The sequence below is a fragment of the Pleurodeles waltl genome, chromosome 3_1 (assembly GCF_031143425.1).
Source record: "Pleurodeles waltl isolate 20211129_DDA chromosome 3_1, aPleWal1.hap1.20221129, whole genome shotgun sequence".
Classification (NCBI taxonomy): Eukaryota; Metazoa; Chordata; class Amphibia; order Caudata; family Salamandridae; genus Pleurodeles; species Pleurodeles waltl.
Window position 1 is genome coordinate 1,593,332,524 of NC_090440.1, and position 23,055 is coordinate 1,593,355,578.

Consider the following 23,055-nt stretch of genomic DNA (forward strand, 5'->3'; position numbering starts at 1 on the left):
GAGAGATAAATGTAGGCATATTGCTACTATTACGCCGTAGCCTAAGGAATTGTCCATATGGTAGGTTGTCTCTCAATGCTCTTGGGTGGTGGCTTTCGTATAACAAGAGACTATTGCGGTCAGTAGTCTTATGGTACGTGCTCGTATGTAACTGGCCGTCCTCAATCTTAATCAGTAAGTCCAAGAAAGGTATCTCAGTACTAGATACTGAAGATGTGAAGTTCAGAAAAGGGTCCAATGTATTAACCCAAACAGTAAATTGATTAACCTCTGTAAGAGTCCCTTGCCACACTATTAAAATGTCGTTGATATACCTGCGCCAGAGTTTGATATTGTCAAAAAATGGATTACTGGGCGGCAGAATGTATCGTGTCTCAAAATCGAACATGTAGAGACAAGCGAGGCTCGGGGCGAAAGTGCTGCCCATCGAAGTCCCTTGAATCTGGTGAAAAAGAAGGTCCTCAAACTGAAAGAAGTTTTCTTTCATCGTCAATGTAGCACAGTGCATGATAAAATGCGTGGGAGAAGTGAGCGGTAGATCAGTGGTCAGAAGGGCAGATTCGACTACTTTCAATGTAGCCTCGTGAGGAATATTTGTATATAAAGCCTCAACGTCCAAGGTAATTAAGGCATGAACATGAGAAGTGGCATTGATCGACTCAATCAGGTTAAGGACATCCTTAGTGTCTTTCAAGTAGGTGGCAGATGCCTGGACTATCGGTTGTAGAAAATGGTCACAAAAAGTGGATAATGGTTCAAGGACGGAACCTATCCCAGATGGTCACAAAAAGTGGATAATGGTTCAAGGACGGAACCTATCCCAGATACTATCGGGCGACCAGGTGGAGGTACTCTGCCCTTATGAATCTTGGGGAGGCAGTAGAAATAGGGGATGCGAGGATTGACAGTATCCAAGAACTCAGCTTCTTTGCGTGAGATCCATGAGTTAGCAAGGGCCTCCTCTATCATCCCACGTATTTCAATTTGAAGTAGTTCAGTAGGATCATTGGTAATCTGTGTGTAGTAAGAAGAATCCCCAAGGAGGCGTAGGCACTCCTGTCTATAGTCCATGGCATTCATCACAACTATAGCTCCACCTTTGTCTGCCGGTTTAATGATTATACTTGTATCGGATGCCATGGTCTTAAGGGCATTTTTTTCAATTTTCGAAATATTGTGAAAATTCTGTTTAGGTTGAAGCGAGGCGATGTCAGAAAGAACCGCTTTCTCAAATACCAATACTTCACAGGGCATTGCCGAGGACGGAGGCATAAACTTGGATGGCCTCTTAAGACCAGAGTCCACTGATTGATTCATATTCGGTCTGTCGTTAAAGAAGCACTGTAGTCTCACCTTCCTAAAGAACTGCGAGATCTCACAGTGGAGTCGGAACGAGCCATCATGGGGTGTAGGTACAAAACCCAATCCTTTGTTTAAGACCAAAGACTCAACGGAGGAAAGTGTTCTGGATGAGAGGTTCACCACTAAATCCAGTTGGGAGGGTTCTTCCCTTGGCTGCGGGTCACCATTTGCGGTTCTTCCTGGGCCCAATGTACCCTTCTGCCTCTTCCTCTCCTTCTGCCTCTTCCCCTGCCCCGGCTGCGGCCTAAAAAAGGCAGGTATGGTAACATAGGGCGTGGTTGGTAAAAGGGGAAGGGCTGTTGCCATCCAAGCGGTTGTCCCGGTGGATATTGAGGGTAATGATAGAAAGGATGTGTCCCATCATCATCCGTACTCCATCCATCAGATGAAGAGCTATTACTATATTTGCGGGGTTTCTTCATTGAAGAGGAAGATTCATCTGAGGAGAGAGAGTGTGTCTCAGCAGAGAAGTCATCTGTGATATAAGGGTAGACCTTCTCCCTGCTAAATTTGGAAATGTCCTTCTGTAATTTCGAGATCTTCTGCTGGGTTAGGAACTCCTTGGTCTCATTAAGTTCGGAGTTAATTTCAGCCAAACGACTCTTAAAAGCAGCAAGTGAGATCGTGGTTTTAAGAGTACCTTCCATAAGGTTAATCTGTATCAGGATAGAATCTGCTAGTCGTTTGGATGTATTGATAATGAGAACCAGCCAATCCCTAGTACATTTCCAGGCAATCTGGGCCCAGTCTTTTCTGAAGGCCAGATCCTGGAGGAAGATCCTCGGTACGTTTGATACAAGGTGTCCGTTGGGGGCAATATTTGCTCTCAAATATTCGGTCATTATGGTCCCATGTAAGACGGTTTTGATAAGGTCACGTTTAAAAGTAGACAATTTGTCCCACTCTTCTTTGGATGGGCCAGAAGGTCCAGCACCATCGTTCCCTAGAATGGATGGGGTCTGTAAAATTGCAGACACTATATCATCATCGAAACTCAACCCTTGGAAATTATCCATCGTGAAGGGCTAAGAGAAAAGACAAGAGAAATCCCACAGCTGTACGGCTGTGCCAATAGATCAATAAACAAGGGGAATGGCAAGAAGGCAAATTCGAGACAGTGATGGTAAAAATTCAGGACAAAGATTTTTTTACGGACACATCTCAGGAGGTTGCACGTTTATAAAATAGCTGACAGAACTACAAGTCAAAATATATGTTTGTTCTTTAGTAGCTTTTATACATAAGTATTGAGCAAACATCCATATACAGCTAAACTAAACTATACTAAAATTAGGATTTATTTTTCATGTAGTAACATTCTGTTATCTATGTCGATGCCTAAGAGGTCGAACTGGTTGCTTATTAATCCTCCCTACCCTGACGTGTGTTGCAGATATAATGGTACCTGTTGCAGATGAAAACAGGGTTTTAAACAGGGTCATTGTGTCTACGGAGTCTTTTTCTAGATGGCCAAAAGTGGACGAATGCTGTTAATACTATGGAGTTTTTGGATGAGGTTTTGGCGAGGCAATTGTTTCCAAAACGAATCATCACAGAAAATGGGTCATAATTCACAGCAGAAGAAATGGAAGCCTTTCTGGAATGTAATGGTATTGAACATACGTTTGTTTCGGTGTATGATCCCGAAGGCAATGGAGAAGTAGAAAGATGTGACAGAGTGATAAAGGGTTGTGTTCAAATGGATACGAGTAAAAAGAAAAATGGGAAGGTGCAAATAAAAAAAATGGTTTGGATGTATTGTACAATACCCAGGTCCAATATACGCCATGATGATAGATCAGGGGCAAAAATAGTGCAATTGGAAGAAGGGGATATGGTTCGTACAAGAAAGTTGAGTAAGGTGAGGAACAAAGAAAGTCATTTTTCAGTTCCATTGAAAGCGATTTATTGTAATTCAGCCAAACTCAGTGATAGACACATCTGGCACATCTGGCACATCGGCAATTAGCACGGTAGCCAAAAGGGATAAAGATATGAAAAATAAAAGACATACTTGGATGGTGATGATGAAAATATTGATTTGAATAATGTTGTTAACTGAGACCACTCAAAGTCATGGTAGCGTTCATTGTGACATGGAGAAAGTGGTATTCAGGAATGTAGACGTGTTAATAAATAACCAAATCATTTGGAGGACTTTGCTCCTTGGTGTATTGCTGTGTAACAATTTTACTCTTATTTTACTGTTAGCACGGTTACCATTATACATATTATTTTATCTGTGGCGTTTAGTGTTCATTATTAAAGAAGGGTGATGTGTAGTGTTCTTGTAGTATGTCTTCTGTGTTGTCTCGGTCACTGTTTATGTCATAAAGAGTAGAACGTAGAATGTTTTGTTCATAATGTTTAAGAATTATGTAAGAGACACCTGAAGCTAAGCAGCCTCAGAGAGACCGCATCAGGCTGTTCAGAGCAGAAAAAAAGTATTTATTTACCTGCGAATACTGGAGTTCTTTGCGACATCGCAACAGTGGTCACCGTACCTGAAGGAGTCTGCAACAACTGAGCTCAGATGTTTCTCTAAGAGGGATCAAGGATGTACGAAGAATACGAAATTTCCTAGCTATCGTGAAGGAAAGTTTCAATTCTATTAAGGACACGGAGGCGAGGATTATGCAAATCTTTCTTCACTCTTTATTCAACAGCAAGTTCAAAGTTAAACAAAACATGAACAGAAAAACTACAAGTTCCATGAGCCCGCCGCCATGGTAACGAGTATCCAATGAGGTGCCCTCCTTCACGTCAGTATAAATGGCCCGAGACACGTCACACTTCCTCGACTTCACTGCGGAAGGAATCCTGGTAGAGTCAATTGGTCGTAGTTTCGGAACCTAAAAAATAGGTGTAATTAGATGCAAGTCCGATAGAACACAGGAAACCTACCAAAGGCAACAAAGTTATGAACTCTAAAACACATATAAATGAAAATATATCTGAATCAAGTGTTTACCTGAAAAATTAAAAATATGAGCAGAATAACCAATAAACAAAGGCATAAACGCAAGTATACCACCTTGCTACGCAGATAGATGTAATCGGGAGGGAACATATCCGCGAAATGTATGTGGGTGGGATAATCCTCGCCTCCGTGTCCTTAATAGAATTGAAACTTTCCTTCACGATAGCTAGGAAATTTCGTATTCTATCACAGGACCGGAGGCGAGGATTATGCAAGTTCAAAGCTTACTTACCACCAGTGCGGCTGCGTCGTGAATTGGTTTAAAGTAAAACTTCTTAAAAGTAGACTCTGAAGACCAATCAGCAGCATGCATGATGTCCTCCAACCTGCCCCCCACTTGTATGGCTTTGGAAGCCATAGCTCCCCGAGTAGAATGAGCCCCAAAAACTCGAATATCTATACCTGCCTCAGAGAGAATCCACCGAATCCATCTGGCAATGGAGGGAGAAGAAACCGCCCTAAACGGCTTCTTAATAGAAATCAACAATTGAGTCTCACCTGGAGGTCTACAAGAACTGGTCACTTCCTCATAGACTTTGAGACATCTAACCACACATAGCCTCGGGGAATCAGGAAAAACGGGATAGGACACCGACCTGGTATTATTCTTAGTTCTCCTTGCAATAGTAAACGTGACTCCTTCTGGAGTAAAGACTCGAGCGGAAACATCCAGTGCTCTGATATCTGACACGCGCTTACAGGAAATGAGGCAGAGAAGCATGGCTAATTTTGCCGACAATTCCTTCATCGACAAATATTGGTTGTCCCGCCAAGAGGATAAGAGATTAAGAACCAAGTTCACATCCCAGAGCTCCGAATATCTAGGTTGTGGAGGTCTGGAGAGTCTAATACCCCTAAGAAGTTTACAAACCCAGGGATGCCCCCCAATCGGGAGATTATTCAGGGGAGGATGGCCCGCAGAGATGGCCGAGCGAAAAGAATTGATGGTGCGATACGCTAAGCCGGATGCAGCTAATTCCGCCAGGAAATTGATGATGTCGGCAATGCTGGCCCCCATGGGATCGCAGTGTTTGCCCACACACCAACTAGACCACCTATTCCATGCTGATCTATATCGTTTGCATGTACCAGGGGCCCAGGCCTGCGCGATGAAGTTATTAGCTTCCTGCGAAAGCCGGTTGTTTTGCCAATGATGCCGGAAATCTTCCAAGCTATGAGGGGAAGATGACCTTGAAGGATTAGAGGGTGGCAGAACCCCGACGGATCCAGGAGTATCGAGGGAAAATCCGGGAGGCGAAGAGGACACTCGCACGAGAGTTCCAGCAGAGTCGGGAACCATGCCTGTGATCTCCACCAGGGGGTTATTAGAATCACCGTCGCCTCTTGGCGGCGAACTTGAGCAGCAACCCGCGGGATAAGAAGAAACGGGGGAAAAGCATAACCCTGAAGAGTGCCCCAATGTTGGAGAAACGCATCTACTGCCATCGCTCCCGGATCCGGACGCCAGCTGAAGTATAGGGGAAGCTGGGCATTCCAACGAGACGCAAAGAGATCCACTGAACAGGGACCCCAATGATCCATGATCGCCTGAAAAACCGAGCGATGTAGTCGCCAATCGCTGGGATCCCGGAGAAACCGAGAATTCCAGTCTGCCCACACATTCTGGGTTCCCGGACCTGCCATTCCATGCCTCCATGTGGTCCAGCCACCAACACAACTCCGTCCTTGCCTCTTGAGACAGGGAGATCAACTCGGAGTACGTCACCCCTCGGCGAAGGTGAAACGCTTTCAAGCGTTGCAGGGCTCTGTAGTGTAGGGGACCCGGAAAAATGGCTTGAATCGAAGACGAAAGCAGGCCTACCACTCTGGCTAACTGGCGTAGAGAGATCTGGTCCCGTTGCAGGACCTTTCTCAGTTCCTTCTTTATCTTGGAAATCTTCGTCGCCGGGAGACTGAGAGACGCTGAGCGGGAATCCACTAGAAACCCTAGGAAGACTAACGATTGAGTCGGAGTAAGTTGCGACTTCTGTTGGTTGATCACAAAACCAAGGTCCTGGAAAAGCGCAATAGTTGTGTTCAGATTGAACATCAACCGAGACCTGGACTGATCCATCAAAAGGATGTCGTCCAGATAAATTATGAGGCGAATGCCTTGTAACCTCAGAGTTTCCACTACTGGTTTGAGAAGTTTTGTGAAGCACCACGGCGCCGACGACAGGCCGAAGGGGAGTGTGGTGAATTCGAACACCTGGTTGTTCCATAAGAATTGCAGGAATCTGCGATGGGGTGGAAAAATAGGGACCGTGAGGTACGCGTCCTTGAGATCTAGACGAACCATCCAGTCCTCTTGTAAGAGGAGGTCGCGGAGCATGTGAATACCCTCCATTTTGAAATGTCTGTAAACCACCCACTCGTTGAAAGCACGAAGATTGATAACGGGACGAAACCCTTTGTCCTTCTTTTCCACCAAGAAGATGTTGCTTACGAAGCCTGTGGGGTGAAGGGAAGTAAAGGAAATGGCACCTTTGTGAAGAAGGGCCTGAACCTCTAAATCTATGAGTTCTGAGTCTTCTGCCGAGAACGCGATGGGCTGAGGCAGTTTCTCCTGAAATGGGGTACCCCAGAATTCTATTTGAAAACCTGAGACAGTTTGCAGAACCCATGCGTCGGAGGTAATGCGCCTCCAATTGTCCCTGAAAAACCTCAATCTCCCGCCAAAATTTGTTGGGGAAAAAGGGATAAGCCTCACCCGAGGGACCTCCTGGGGCATTATATGCTCCTCGTGCATTTCTGGAACCTCTGCTTCTTCCCCTGCCTCTGTTGGGGAAGAAGGTTCCTTGTCTGTCGTCCCTCCAACCGTTGTTGCGGAAGGAGCTGGGGCCTTGCTGGAAAGGACGGCCGGAAGAGCGACCCCTGCCTCGCCCGGCCCCGCCAAAAACCTTGTTGGGGAAAACCTTCTTAATCGAAGATTGCGCTTTATCCAAAGCTGAAAACGTAGCCACAAATTTTCCCAACTCTTTCACAAAGGGATCGCCAAATAAATTGCCTTGGGCAACAGCCCCTGCCTCCGAGTTAGACAGTTCCCCTAACTTGGGGTCGATTTTGATCAATAAAGATCTGCGTCTTTCTGCAGAGATGGCACAGTTCGCGTTGCCCAGAAGACAAACAGCTCTCTGAGCCCATCCCGCTATGATGTCCGTCTGAAGGGGAGTGTTTGCTTGCTTGGCCCGCTCCGCCAATTGAATAATCTGTGTGAGGGGACCTAACACATCAAGAAGTTTATCCTGGCATGCCCTCCAGGAGCGATCAATCCCTTTTTTGGGATCCTTGGTGTACTTGGAAAAAAACGTACACATTTTTGGGTCAATAACTGGCGTGAAAGCGACCTTATCTGATAAAGACGGGCGTGGGCACTCCGCCCGTAGACGAGCGCGCACCTCTTTGTCCAGAGGTTGCCTAATTTTACTGGCGACATATTCAGCCACCTTGTGGTCTGGACGCCACTCCGAGGAACGCGGATGGTAGATACCCTCCGGCTCAAACATATCGGAGTCAGAATCGGCGTGATCCGAAGGATCTGGTAGGGTAGCACCCGGACGCCAAGGGCGACCCGAGTCGTCATCTAAAGATGATGAGTCCTCATCTGAACCTCCCATGAAGCCTTTGGGGGATCCCAGATCAGGGTTCCATAGGTGGTGAAGCTTGTCACCCAGTACTCCGGGCAAACGGTCCTCCCGGGAGGGTACGCGCTTATGCGCGCGCGCACTCTTGGGATTGGGTGAAAATACACCATCCCCCAGGTGCCCCGCGTCGCGCTTGCGCATTTTTCTGGGGGCCGAAAGGGTAGAGGAATCACCCTCTGCTCCCGTCACACCAAACATGCCCGTACCTCTGGACACCTGTTCAGTAAGCTTAGCTACAGTATCCCTAAGAGGGGCTAAAGCGTGAGAAATAGCCTGGGAAAACAAAGTGTCCACTCCGGGGGGAAGGGTACGGTGAGAGGGACCCTCACCTGGGGACATGTTGGTAAAAGGTTCATTCTCTTGGGAGGAATGCATAATGAGGACTATGACAGAGTGTACACCCAACAAAAAATATACAATATATAGGGTAAAATCCCTACCCTCTCTGTCACTGATAGTAAGTCAAGAAGTAATGCCTTCCCTAATGGGGTAATTCTTACCCAAACGGGTGTCAGGGTAGGGAAGAGAAAAAATGCACCAGGGTGCCAAACATGCAATAGAGGAGAAACCCTCAATTCTGGGAAGAAAAAGCAAAGTGATTAATGCAGATATGCCTGCTGAGAGACTGAGTGTGTCATCTGGCAGGCCTGGGAATTGAACCCTGCTTGTCTGGGTGAAAGGCAGGAACCTAACCCCCTGGACCAAACAGGCTTCCCTAGAAAGAAGCAAACGCGAAGCGCGAGCCACGCACTGAAAGAGGCACGCTCTCCGATAACGAGGAACACAGCGCGCGCTCCCTCTGGTGGGCCCGACGTGTATTGAACACGCCGAGGGCCGAAAGGAAATTAAACGCACGAGCGGCCCGTCCGTTCCGGACCGCTCATGGCGATAAAGCTGCTACAACAGAAAGCCCCGCAAAACAATTGAGCGGCAGCGCGCCAAGTTTAGGAAAACAAACTCCCAACGGAGGCAGAAAAGGCACTTATCTGAGCAGTGAAGAAAGAGGAAGTGTGACGTGTCTCGGGCCATTTATACTGACGTGAAGGAGGGCACCTCATTGGATACTCGTTACCATGGCGGCGGGCTCATGGAACTTGTAGTTTTTCTGTTCATGTTTTGTTTAACTTTGAACTTGCTGTTGAATAAAGAGTGAAGAAAGATTTGCATAATCCTCGCCTCCGGTCCTGTGATAGAATTCTGCCAACAAAGCGGAGGGTTACCTCAATGAGCCGTCAGGTTCACAAAGCACAACACGGTATGGTATGCGCTTCGAGAGAAGTCCAACACATTGATTAAGAGGGCAGTCAATATTACTGAAAATAAACTTTTATTATTTTTTTGTCTTTATTGAAAGTTGGGTAGAGGGTTAGCGTACCACTCGTCAGACACGCACGCTGATGCGCCTGCACGTCACCAGATTTGTGAAAGGGTGCCGAGCAGTGGCTACTAAACCCGCTGAAGACACGTTTTCCCGCTTTAGAATGCTTCTAAAATGCAACATTAATCTGTCCCAGAAAGGTTGCCACGTCTGAAACGAAAACTAATAGCGTGGGCAACAATACAGCCTGCCCTGACATCATCCGTCAGCAACAACACTCCGTGTAAGATGCAAGCGTCGCTCACTCCCACCATTCGAGGCCCGCTCCGCGGTGCCTTCCACCCTTCCTTCTGGAACAGCAGGCGATTTAGGTGTTTTACCCGAACCCACAGATGGTGTCATCCCGAGAATCATCACTAAAGCACCACATGTAGAGATTTTACCAACTTCTCCCCCGTTCCAAACTGTCCGGCATTACCCCGTCGGCTACAGCTAATAGAACGGCAGGCGGACCCCCTAGCCCCAACCAATAAGCAAGACGGACTTGTGTATGCCGCACTGGATTTGGCTGAGGTATTCCCAGAGCTCCAATCCTAGGTTTCGTTACATATAAGCAACACCTCCCACTCACTAGTGATTCTTATAATATTTTCAACAGTCGGATTGGTCGTAGGCGACCCGGAAGAGGCAAGAGTCCTAAACATGACATCCGTTAAAAAGATCAACAACGGACATTAGGTTGAAGTCAGGGTTCGTCCGTGTAATTAGTGGGCAGGTGAGCGCATTCAGTTGTGTAAAACTGTAAGTGTACATATTTTCCCAGTTAACAGAAGTGACCGGCGTAATTCAGCCATGGGGCTGTGGATTGTGCATGGCGCAGAGTACTTAAAGTTGTGTTGCTCCCTTAAATCTACATTTATATTTTGTTCCTCTTATTTTTCCCGACATGGATACATTTTTGGATGTGTTCAGTGGTGAATATTTATTACCGTTTGCTACCATAGCTTTACCGTTTACACTTTCCTTTTAAAATGTGTATTTATGCAACTTCTTGGTGTTCAAAGCATTTTTAGTGGACTCGTGTCTTTTACAGTTCCCTTGGAAAAACCATGTCCCTACTCCTAACACGTCTGACCACGTAAGCCTACACTCATTAGATGCATTATTTGCTGTTTTATGCCCAAGTGGTATCGAAAACCGTTCTACTCTAATCTTGACTGTGAACCATTATCTGCGGGTTCAGATGTGACATTTTTCTCTCCCAAGTACTGTATTGCATCGCAGCATTTGTTTAACACATACCACCCCTTTGAGGGGCTTTGGAGCGCCTGCCTACCCACACTACATTTTGTAAGGTGTGTGATTGGAATGATTTATCGGTTTTGATCCTACTTTGGATGTGTTTAAGTGTTTGCATATGAGGCTTGATGATCACCAAGGTGCATTGTTTTATGGGACGCAGTGCATCGCAGTGGGATTGATGATGAAGTGTGAGTCAGACTTGCAGTTCTATGGTTTTTGTAGTGAGATATGACAGATGAGCTACGTTGAATTAGAATGGAATACGAAAGAGGTAAGGAGCTGGGTGGAAGAGGGTGAGTGTGTTTATTCTGCTGATGTCTGTACCAGCATTATTTTAACAGGAGACTATGTCTGCAAGTACCAGAGGATTTCTTTACAAATCTGGCGTTGAGTGTTACGCGATCCTGTTACATGGGACCCTTGTTTTAGTGCCGATCTCCAGTGACATGTACGTGTGATAACGCTGCTCTGTCATCGCCAAAGGAAACAATGCAGAGCACTTATGGTGACTGTTGCAAGGATTCGGTCCCATGTTTAAGTCCATAGTTACTACTGATGCGAGGATTAAGGGAATTGTAATGTTGTGCCAGTGACGTAACTAGTCGCAGGCACTATCACAAAGTTAATGTTCAGTGAGGGGATGTCGGCTGTTTTCCCCCTCACTATATTGTGTTATGTTGTGACCCCGTGATCATGTGGGTATAGAGTCATAAATAAAGAAGCCTGGCAGGCGTGATCAGGGAAGAACTTGAGTGCGAGATGACCTGCACATCGGCCAATACTGAGCCCATAATTCGTTGTCCGTGTCGTGCATTACCATTATCAGTATCCAAATTAAATACTGCTCAGGCACCTAACAAGAGCATAACACAACATTTGGAGACAAGGGATAATGCACCACCATGCCCAGAATATATATTTTTTTTTTAGCTCACGTGTCAAGAATTTTCAATTCTATTAAGGACACGGAGGTGAGGATTATGCTTCTCTTTCTATGCTTTATTAACACAGCAGGCAATGATAAGAGAGTATAACAAAGAAAAACATATCCCAACATTCAATGTATAACGCCATCACCATAGAGACTGTACACCATATATAAACATGCGAGGATAAGGAACTTCCTCTTTGCGGATGCTGAACCAACACAAGTCAACAAACAAAGTCTATGGAGGAACGGCTCCAAAGAGAAAAACTCCAAAGTCTCAAGAGACTAAATAAGTACAAGAATTCCAGAAGAAGAACATCCCAGAAATCCAGTGAATGTCCATATCATCCTTGTTTCTGGTTGAATCCTAAGGGAAGAGAAACATAACCAGTCATAGACTACGGCAAGATCAAAGTGATCAACATCATAGTTAAACATATGTAATGGGAGGGAAATGTAATACAACTGGACTATAAATCTAAATAAATTGATATACTCAACTCTTAAATTATAATTTATTCCAGTAGTCCGGGTGGGATAATCCTCGCCTCCGTGTCCTCAATCGAATTGAAAATTCTTGACATGTTAGCTAGAATTTTTTTTATTCTATGTCGGGACCAGAGGCTCAGATTATGCTAGTTCAAAGCTGACTTACCACCACAGATGCTATATCCAATATGGGCTTGTAATAGAAGGTCTTGAATGTAGACTCTGCAGACCAGTCTGCTGCTCTCATAATATCTTCCAACCTGACTCCCAAATTGAAGGATTTCAAAGCCATAGCACCGCAAACAGAATGAGCTCCGAATATGGCAACATCAATGCCTGCTTCAGCCAGGATCCATCTGATCCATCTTGCTAAATTAGCAGAGGAAACTGGATTGAAAGGCTTCTGAATAGCGATCAAAAGTTGACCCCCGGGGTCTCTCCTGATCTCTTCTGTAGCTGTCTCATAAGCTTTTAAGCACTGTACTACACAAAGTTTGGGGTTATGAGGGAAGGCTGGGTATGAAACTGAAGAAGTACCGGTCTTAGTGTGTCTGGAAATAGAAAAAGAAACTCCGGAAGGAGAAAAAATCCTTCCTGCTACATCCAGAGCTCTAACATCCGATACTCTTTTACACAAGATTAGACATAAAAGCAAGGTAAGCTTGGCTGAAAGCTGTTTGCGTGACAAAAATCTATTATCAGGCCAGGAAGAAATAAATGAAAGAGCTATGTTAACATCCCAAAGCGACGAGTAACGAGGCAGAGGAGGCTTGGAAAGGCGAATACCTCTCTTTAATTTGCAAACTACAAAATGCTCACCAATCGGTTTACCTGAGACTGGAATGTGTCCAGCTGAAATAGAGGATCTATAATTATTTACAGATCTGTAAGCTAGGCCTGAAGCAGCTAGGGAAGCTAGAACGTTAACTACAAGATTGACATCAGCACTAAAGGGATCTGAATCCCGTTCTGCACACCAATGAACCCATCGCTTCCAGGCGGAGGCATATCGCTTATGTGTGCTGGATGACCATGCTTGAGTAATGAAGTTTGAAGCTTGTTCAGAAATGCCTGGCAGGAGCCATTGTCTCTGGAAATTTTCCAAGCTACCAGCTGTAACTTTCCTGACACGATTAGCGGATGAGGATTCCCGAGAGGGTCCAGCAACAGATTGTATTGCAGAGGAATCAGAATGGGAAAGTCACATAATAACTCCAGAGCAAGGGGAAACCAAGCTTGAGCTCTCCAAAGGGGAGTCACAAGGGCGATTCGTGCTCTCTGGCGCGAACTTGGGACAGAACTCGAGGGATCATGCTGAACGGGGGAAAGGCATATCCCCGATGAAAGGACCAGTCCTGCAGAAAGGCGCCCATGGCCACTGCTTCCGGATCTTGGCTCCAACTGGAAAATAAGGGAAGATGACGGTTCAGTCTCGAGGTGAACAGGTCTATGGAAAACGGACCCCGCAACTGATTCAGATGCAGAAACACTTCCGGAAGGAGTCTCCAGTCGTTGCCATCCCGCAGGAATCTCGAGTTCCAGTCCAACATTGTGTTGTTCACCCCTGGCAAGTGTTCCGCAATTACTGAGATGCGGTGCTGAAGAAAGAATTGCCAAAATTCTTTGGCAATCTGAGCAAGAGTCCGAGACCTCGTACCACCCACCTTGTTCACATACCTGACCGCAGATATGTTGTCTATTTTCAAAAGAATGCAACAATCCGACTTCAGGGGTGATAGACTTCGTATTGCAAAGGAACCGGCTAGCAGTTCCAGACAGTTGATGTAGCGGTGGAGTTCCTCTTACGACCACCGATCGTTGAGGTAAACAATCAGGCGTACCCCCCAAGCGCGGAGGGATTCCACTACTGGTCTCATCACCTTGGTTAAGCGCCAAGGAGCAGAGGAAAGACCAAAGGGGTGAACCTGAAACTCAAAGCATTGATTCATCCCAAAAAATTGAAGAAAACGCAGATGGGGGAAAAAATAGGAATGCTCAGGTATGCATCTTTTAAATCTAGGCGGACCATCCAATCTCCTTCTTGAAGTATGTCTCTTAGGAGATGAATTCCCTCCATCTTGAAATGCCTGTTGACTATCCAGGCATTGAATTCTTTGAGATTGAGGACTAGTCGTGAACCGCCGCCTTTCTTGTCTATAAGGAAGATGGGACTGATAAATCCTTTTGGATGGGGGGTTGAAGGGCAAATAGCTCCTTTTTGGAGGAGAGACAGAATCTCTGAACTTATTACCGCTTGATCGGGACGGGAAAAATGGGGAAGGGGAGGACGAAACCGTTGGACGGGGATTGATAAAACTCCAACTTGAAACCCTGGATGGTCTCTAAAACCCAAGGGTCCCTGGTTAATTTTTTCCATTCTAAACGACATGTCTGAACTCTGCCCCCAAGAATTACTTCTGTGAAAGGAATGAGTCTCGCTTGAATTGGAGGTATCTTGGGAGGACACCTGTTGTCCTTTGTAGTAGTTCTTGCGGAAACAAGATCTTCCTCTGCGGGGACGCGAGTGGAGTCTGCTTGTTGGTCTCTGTAGTACCCACGTCCACGGGCAAAAGACTCACGCCTGGGGCCTTGATAGTAGGAACAGCCTGACGAGAGGCCCCGCATACGTCCGGCCCTCCGAAAAAGAGTTTCTCTGAAAAACTTTTTTAAGGAAAGTTGTGCCTTGTCCATTGAGTTAAAGGTAGCTGCAAATTGTTAAGTCTTTAACAAAAGGTGCACCGAAGAGGAGACCTTGAGCTACCTAACCTGCTTCAGAGGATGCTAGTTTGTTTAGCTGGGGATCAATGCGCATCAAAATAGAGCATCTTCTTTCTGTGGATATCGCTACATTACCATTACCTAAGAGGCAAATAGCTCGCTGAGCCCATCCCACTAGAATATCTGGATCAATGGCCGTGTTAGATTCTTTCGATATATATGCCAATTCCAAATTTTTTGCTAGGGGACCAGATAGATCAAGAAGTTTGCCTTGACACGATTTCCAAGCTCGGTCCAGGCCCTTCTTGGGATCTTTGGCCCACTTCTTCATAAAAGTAACCATTGTAGGGTCAATATCAGGAGTGTCAGTGACCTTACCATCTAGGTCCGGTCTGGGGCATTCAGCTCGAAGTCTTGCTCTGACATCCTTATCGAAGCTTGCCCTGATGTGTTTCTGCATGTATAGGGCTACCTCTGGGGGAGAGGTCGAGTTGGAGGATCGGGGATGGACAATGTCTTCTGGATTAAAGGTCAAAACTCTGGGAGCCTTAGGAGAAGGGTTCTTAGCCTTGTCTGACCTCTTACGTTTGCTAGGGCCAGGACGTTCGCTCCAAGCAGAATCAGATTCAAAGTCCGAAGAGACCTTAGGAGAGGAATGATCAGATGACTGATCTGTCTCTTGCGCCTCTTGTAACTTGGAGGAGCTATAACCATGTTCTTTCTGGATAGAGGCAGTTAACTTTTCAAAAAGTTCTGAATGAGACAATTTTTTAGATTTAGATTTGCCCTTGGAGGTGGAGGGCTGGCTCATTTGGGCATCTTCAGCAGGTGTAATGGTAGGGAGCCATCCCTTATGGCGAGCAAAGCTCTCAAAGTGTTGGGTAAGGGGTCCCAACGCTTTAGCTAGAGCCTTATTCACAGATAGCTGAACGCTATTGTCCAGGGCACCCACCAGATTTTTTTCAAAAGATGGGGCGTCTTCCCCAAAATATTCCTCCTCCTCATATGCAAATGAGTGAGCCATAATTAAAGTACTCAGTCTGAGGAACTGAAATCAATGGTAGTTAAAGACTACAGTCAGGGGGAGTGCAAAAACCCCAGCAGGCTATAGGGCACCAAAAACAAAACTATATAGCGTGGAGGGAGCAGCCTCCAGCACTCTAGGCAGAGCTAATGCTAATTTTCCAACCCTGGGCTAATCAACAGGTCCCAGGGCGTTGGGGAGATTTTACTAGTATATATTTATTGATTTCAAGGATTACTCAGCTCAGTATTGCTAGGAGTCGAAAAATGCTGCCAGAGAAATGAGGAAGAGGCGAGGAGCCTCTAGGGCGCAATCGTTCTGCGAAGTGACCGCCAAAACCTTTGAATTATGAGGAAATGGGCGGTCGTAGGCAGGAACGATCGCGCGCGAGACAGAAAGAAAAAAAATGCCGGTACTCCAGGTCCCGAGGGACCAAAATAGTCTACGGGCGACGCCTCGTAGAATGCTCCCGCTCCACAATTAAAGTGCCCAAAAGCAAGCACGATTGCGCGGTAATCATTCAAACAGTGTCAATGAAGAAGAAAGTAAACGGCACTTAGCTGGCTGCGGCAAAGAAAGAGAAAGTTCCTTATCCTCGCATGTTTATATATGGTGTGCAGTCTCTATGGTTAAGACATTATACATTGAATGTTGGGATATGTTTTTCTTTGTTATACTCTCTTTTCATTGGCTGCTGTGTTAATAAAGCATAGAAAGAGAAGCATAATCTGAGCCTCCGGTCCTGACATAGAATTCTGTGTCAGCTGCTCACTGGACATGGCGGTGCTCATGCAGTTTACTTCTGCCGGGCGACCCCTGAGTGTCTTGGAGCCCATCTGGATCTGCTGCTGTCTCTATTGCGGCCTGCACACATTGATGTGAGTGCGACCCTTGTGGTTGGATCGGCACACTGCAAGTTAGAACTTTGCTCGCATGCGCCTGCCGAACAGCCCTTCTGCGGCACAACTCCAGAGCACAGCTCATGCCCCCGAGCACGCCCCCAACGCGAGTCCATCGGCCTACACTTTTTGCCTGTGCTAGTAACCTCCTTCACCCAGAACAGGGGAGGATATTACCCGTGGAGGCATTGCCTAAAAAAAAGAAAAATAGGAAAGAAAAGATACAAAATAATTGAAAGTCAAACATACATGAAATAGAGATGGGACCTGTTTCAATCCCCAGCAGCTGCTCCTGCCGGCGCTGCATCTACAGTCCTTCTGATCTGTGCAATCACCACTCACATTGCCCCAGCACACTTGAGGCCCATGACTCCACAAAGAAGGCATTCTTTGCACTGGCCCCCAGACCACAAGCAGTGACACGTGGACATATAATGAGACATTCAGGATGACCACCTTTCCACCCATCAAGCCCCTTATCAAGGAAGGCACCCCATCAGCCCAAGCTCCCAGATGGAAAGACTGGGTGGAAAGGGTCCAGCTGTTCTTCGAGGTCACCAAAGTGGAAAACGCCAAAGAGCAATGATATTGCACCTTGAGGGACAGGACATATATAGAATCTCCCAAACGCTCACAGAGACCACGCTTAAAACTCACCTCGCACAAATTGCCACCCTTGACGCGCACTTCAAGCGTATGGAGAATAATGGCTCTGAACGATTTGTCTTCCGATAAGCCCGCCAACATGCTGAGGACTCCATTGTCACTTTCCACATGAGACTGAAGGAACTAGCCAGCACATGTAGATTTGTGGATAAAACGGAGGAAATCAGAGGGCAAATCATCCAAGGGTGCGTCTCAGAGAGCAAGCGAATTCTGGAAGAATCCGGAAGGTCGCTAGCTGACATCCTGACAGTGGGACAGACTAAAGAATTATCAACAACCTGAGCATCCCACAGGGAAGCCGCCCTACAAATGCCATTCACAGAAGAACCGGTTAACACATTCACGTGAACACATCCAAAGCCAAGACCAACAACCCACTGCGCGGAATGTGCAGATACTGAGGAGGACCCACACACCGCCCCACAGACTGCCCGGCACGTGGGAAACAGTGTGCTGGGTGCGGCAAGATCAACCACTTTCTGAAAGTGTGCTGGTCAAGTAAAGCTCGAGCTGCTACCACCACAGTTAATGCTTCCCTCAGTACACCGGACAAAGGCTGTGACATGGATGATGGTGACGAGAAGGAACACACGATTCACTCCATCTTCACCATAGGAACACCAGCCCTGGCTCCGTGGCGCCTACCACGGTGCTAGATAATAGAAAGAAACCTCAGATGGGTGTCTCCGATCGTAGTCGCCCGAAAACACAAGCAATGTGGCGAGGTGTGAATATGCATGGACACACGACTCCCAAATGCTGCAATTAGGAGGGAGCGACACCTGACCCCTGCCTACGATAGATGACTTGATTGACAAGCTGAGTGGAGCCGGCTGGTTCTCCAAACTGGATCTGCGGTCTGGGTATCACCAACTTGTCCTTTCAGTATTTTTCTATTTTAACTGTTACTTTCTGTAGGAAAACCTTGAATGATTTGCACAAACGAGCCCTTGCTGAATTGAGAATTTTGTCTACTTTTCAGAAATATTTAGCTGTCCGGGATCCAGCATTGGTTTCACACCCATTTCTGTCACTAACTGTAAGGAGGCTGAAAGCACAAAAAATAGTAAAAATGGGGTCTGTTGAAAAATGTGGTTTTCTGATTCAAGTCTGCCGGTTCCTGAAAGCTGGGAAGATGGTGATTTTAGCACCACAAATACTTAGTTGATGCCATTTTCAGGGTAAATAAACACATGCTTTCTTCTGCAGCCCTTTTTTCCCATTTTTCTGAGAAAAAACAAAATGTTAGCTGTGTTTGGGCCAATTTCCTGGTCTCCTCCAGGGGAACCCACAAACTCTGGGTATCTTTAGAATCCCTAGAATGTTGGAAAAAAAGGACGCAAATTTGGTGTGGATAGCTTATGTCGACAAAAAGTTATGAGGGCCTAAGCGCGAACTACCCCAAATAGCCAAAATAGGGCCCAGCACTGAGGGAGCAGGGGGAAGAGGCCCAGCAGCTAAGGGGCTAAAAGGTTGTTTATCAATTTTGCTTACATTAACCGCATTAACAGTGTCGGGCAAATCCTCCCCTCTAACATTTAAGACATTTACTGTGTGTTTGCTATGGATTGCTTTTGTTGAAATTCTTGAACGCTCAATGCCCTTTGCGATGTAAATGGTCTCTAATAATGTGGGTTTCCTGCAGCTGAGCAGCGGTTCCTGGATTTTCTTGGAGAAGCATGCAAACACAAATTGGTCCATATTGTATATGTCAGCATGTGCCTCAAACACATGTCTATGCTAAAACCATCAAGGCTGAAATGTACTCTTCTACACTCTCATCCGCTTGTTTTCTCATAAAGAAATTCTTCTTCTCAAACATAATATTCGGCTCCACTGTATACTGTTTACTCATATGTGCTAACGCTTCTCTGTAGCAGTTCCAATCCTCCCCGTCACCAGAGCTCCCTTGTGGTGGTGGAATAGGCACGAAATTCTCAAATACTCACTGTGACACAAGGCCAGTGCAACCATACAATCACCACTTTGTGTTCATGTAAGTACTTAACTGCCAATCATAAAACACATACAGAGAGTCAGGGAGAGAACAAATCGAACAGACCAGAAGGAATCAACCCATACTTTCTCCCTGTATATAGAACCAGTAACACAAAAGAGTATGGGGTTCACTTATAATAAGGAGCTGCACACAGGGGAAGGTTCCCTGGTGCTCCTTAAACTCACTTGATGAGTAGATGGTGTTTGGGTGCGGTGGAGGGTCGTGTAGTGATGATGAGTGGTCCAGTGACAGGACAGTTTAGGTGCACAGCAAGCGCCTCCTTTGATGTTTGTGTGACTATAAAGGGACACTCCCCCTCCTGGAGTCCTGGGGCTAGTAGCCCTTAGGTATAGGGCCTCCACTAGGTAGTTCCTTGTTTGAGGTAGGCCCCATTTTACTTTTTACACCATTCCACCCACACTCCCATTGAACGGAGCAGGTTTTCCTTGCATTGCATGACTTTGAGGGATCCTAGGCCCTGAAGAATGCCCCTAGACCTTCCTTGGCTCGTCGTAGAGGGCAGAAACATGTTGGCCATTTATTTCTAGATAGGTGGCCCAGTGAGTCCTTACTCTCACAGTGGTGTCCCATCCTTGTTTTTAATCACACCAGCAGACACCACTATTAAAAGTGTACTTTCACACAGGTGACTGTCTTGGTGTTTTTATATTTACCCTAGTTCAGCTGGATCCCACGTTTTCCAGACAGTGAAAATGTACGCACTCCCTCCTGTTCTTTTAACTGTGAGGTTGAGTCCGCCCAGGTGGCATCGTCCTACCTGGATGGGGCTAGGTGGTCAAATGATGAAGCATGACACTATATAGTGTGTGAGACCACCTAGTCCATAAAGGAAACACCCCCCCATCATCACTACAGGACCCTCCACAGCACCTAAACACCATCTACTCATCAAGTGAGTTTAAGGAGCACTAGGGAATCTTCCCCTGTGTGCAGCTCCTTATTATAAGTGAACCCCATACTCTTTTGTGTTACGAGTACTTAACTGTATCTATGCCTACCGGATAGTTCTTGAAAAGTTTTACCCACTGAGGCCACTTAATACTGGGTTTGTCTAGCTGCTAAAGAAAGGGAGGTAGTTGTGCAAAATGCTGAAAAGTGGCCTTAACAATTAGAACTAAATTCTCTTATGAACAATGAGTCACAGGTGTTCCTTTCACCATGCATGCCAGCGATGATAATGAAGTCTTACTTGCAGTTTGTTGCAGGTCAGGTGTGCCTGTCACTGTGAGGACAGGCAAGCAAAATGCATGCTTTCTTGTTTAATGGCACTGCCTCATAAGCAGTGATGACTCTGTGAGAGCTCTGGGCATTTTCAGCTGCTAAACTCAAGACGCTGTTGATCGTGGTGGTGAGGTTCCCTTGAAACAGTAAGTTGGGCCTACAAAAGTGCCCAAACAAAGATGGCCGCCAGATTGTCACTTGCGCAATGATGTAATTACGCACTGCTCGCAGACTAGAGTTTGATAGAAGGTTACGCGCATTGCTCCAAAGTACATAGCACTTTGGGAACACCCTTGTGCTTTACCAAGTGACACCGCTGACCGCACAATTAACAAGTTTGTCACTTTGAAATTACTCACAGCCCAGTCTATGTCCCATAACAATGCGGTCCACACAGCTCAAGGATCCTTTAGAAGACCAGGAGAAAATGAAAAGTGCAGTTGGTGGGTATGTAGCTTGGATGAACTCCACTCGTTGCCAAGATCTAATGAGGGACTCCGGAGACACGTAGGTACTCTTTGAAGTTTATTTGTATTGCACCCAGTCACCTGTATGGCGATCCATGTTGTTGAAACTCCTACCCAGGTCCACTCTTTCTGCATGCCATTTTGTTTGTATAACACATGGGCATCCACTGAGGTATTCACCAGTTCCCCACCCGTCCACATACTCTTGCACCGCAACCCCTCAGGGAACAAACTTGTGTCAACTTTCTTCCGCTCAACAACCTAAAAGGAGGCATAGCGGTGGTACTATGTGGTGCAAAGTTGCAACTTATCAACAAATTTAGGACTTACCTCTGGGGACGAGAGATCAAGGTTTTTACTGATCACAAACCTCTCATTCATATGTTAGCTGGCAGTGGTTCACGAAAAGCCTCAGCAAGGTTAGTACACCTATTGTCCAAGCTGCAAGAGAATCACTCTAGTATAAAGCATTTGGTAGGTGGGAAGAACTTCAGGGTCCATTGCATGTCATGTATGGCTGTGTGTGATGAGGACCTAGATGAGGTGGAAGACACTGAAGGTGTAGTTTCAGCTGTAGAGGAATGTGCTCCTGTCACTGAAGAAGCTTGGCAGGAAGCTTATGTGAAGGACTCTTTACTTAGTCAATTCAAGAAGTTCATAGCAGAATGCTGGCCTGAGGGCAGGAAATTGTGTGGAGGGTTGAAATTCTTCTTTCAGGTAGTAGATGAGTGGTCTGTTGTTAATGACATGATCATGCATAATGATTTGTTCATTCACCTGGAGAATATAAGGAAGGACATTATAATGGCTGCAAATCGTGGGCACTTAGGGGTCAGCAAGACATGTAAACTACTCAAATTATACTATTGGTGGCCTTCCTTGGAGTCACATGTTGAATTTATACTGGATGAATGTACTGAATGTCTGGTATCTGACAAAAGGTGGAAAGTATTGGACACAGCTCTCTATCCTCTTCTGTTTCTGGAAAGACGATGGGACAAGCTTGGGATGGATTTTTCAGGACCGTATGAGGGTCTACGTAGCAATATCAAATATTTGATTTTGCTAATAGATTATCATTCCAAGTGGTGGTATCACATGTTTTATGATGCCCCTAGTACTGGAAACATCATCAATTTTTTGGAGTGAGTCTTTATGATTGATGGTTCATATAGAACAATTGTTACAGAAAATTGAACACACTTCTTGTTTCACAAGATGCGCACATTTTTTGACATTAATGATGTTTGTCATGTGAAAGGCGCTTTGTATTCTCCAACATCAAATGGTTTGATTGCAAGAGTGAGAAGAATAGTGAAAGAAGGAATTCAGGTAGCACTGTCATCAAGGCAGGATGTGCAAGAATTTGTTAGCAATAAGATCTGGAGTTACAACATAGCACCACATAGCACCACCGGTATTCCTCCTTTTTTGTTGCTTAGAGAAAGAAAGGTGCACACAAGTTTGTTCCCCGAGTGATTGTGATGTAATAGTACATGGGAGGATGGGGAATTGGGGAATACCTCAGTGGATGTCTATGTCTTACAGAAACAAAATGCCATGAAAGAAAGAGTGTACGTGGTTAACAGTTTCAACAACATGGGTCTCCATACAGGTGACTCGGTGGTAATAAAAAACCCAAGAAGAGTAATGAAGGGTTTGTCAAAAATGTAATCTCCTGTACAAGTTACTAGAGTGTGCAAAGGGTCATCTCTCCTGGGTGACAAAGGATGGTGGAACAAGAGGGCTCTGGTCCGCCTTTCTGACACACAGGCAACCTTCTTAAGGAAGCTGTATGAGAAGGAGTTGGACCAATGTGATTGGTCTGATTCGTTGCATAGCTTAAAAGAGGAATCTTCTATTCCTTCTTCCCCAACAACGTCTTCTTCAGTGAATGAGGGAACATGTCCAGTGGAGGGTGATGTAAGTGATGCTGTCAATACCACGGTCTTGAGAGAAGTGGGGTTGTCGCAAACGAAAGACATCTTGCAGGTTCAATGATTATGTGTTCTCCTAA

The 23,055-nt window shown here is 45.8% G+C and overlaps 1 protein-coding gene across 3 annotated transcripts in view; it reads left to right on the forward strand.

Moving 5' to 3' along the window:
* The first annotated feature begins 9,398 nt into the window (after positions 1 to 9,398).
* Positions 9,399 to 23,055, forward strand: part of MMADHC (metabolism of cobalamin associated D) — a 78,338-nt gene continuing 64,681 nt past the window's right edge. The window contains exon 1 of one of the 3 annotated variants that reach the window (XM_069225217.1): positions 9,399 to 10,079. The gene's annotated coding sequence lies outside the window, so the exon portion shown is untranslated. Of the gene's footprint in view, positions 10,106 to 23,055 lie in introns of all 3 variants that reach the window. The other 2 variants (XM_069225219.1, XM_069225218.1) reach the window with 2 other exon arrangements.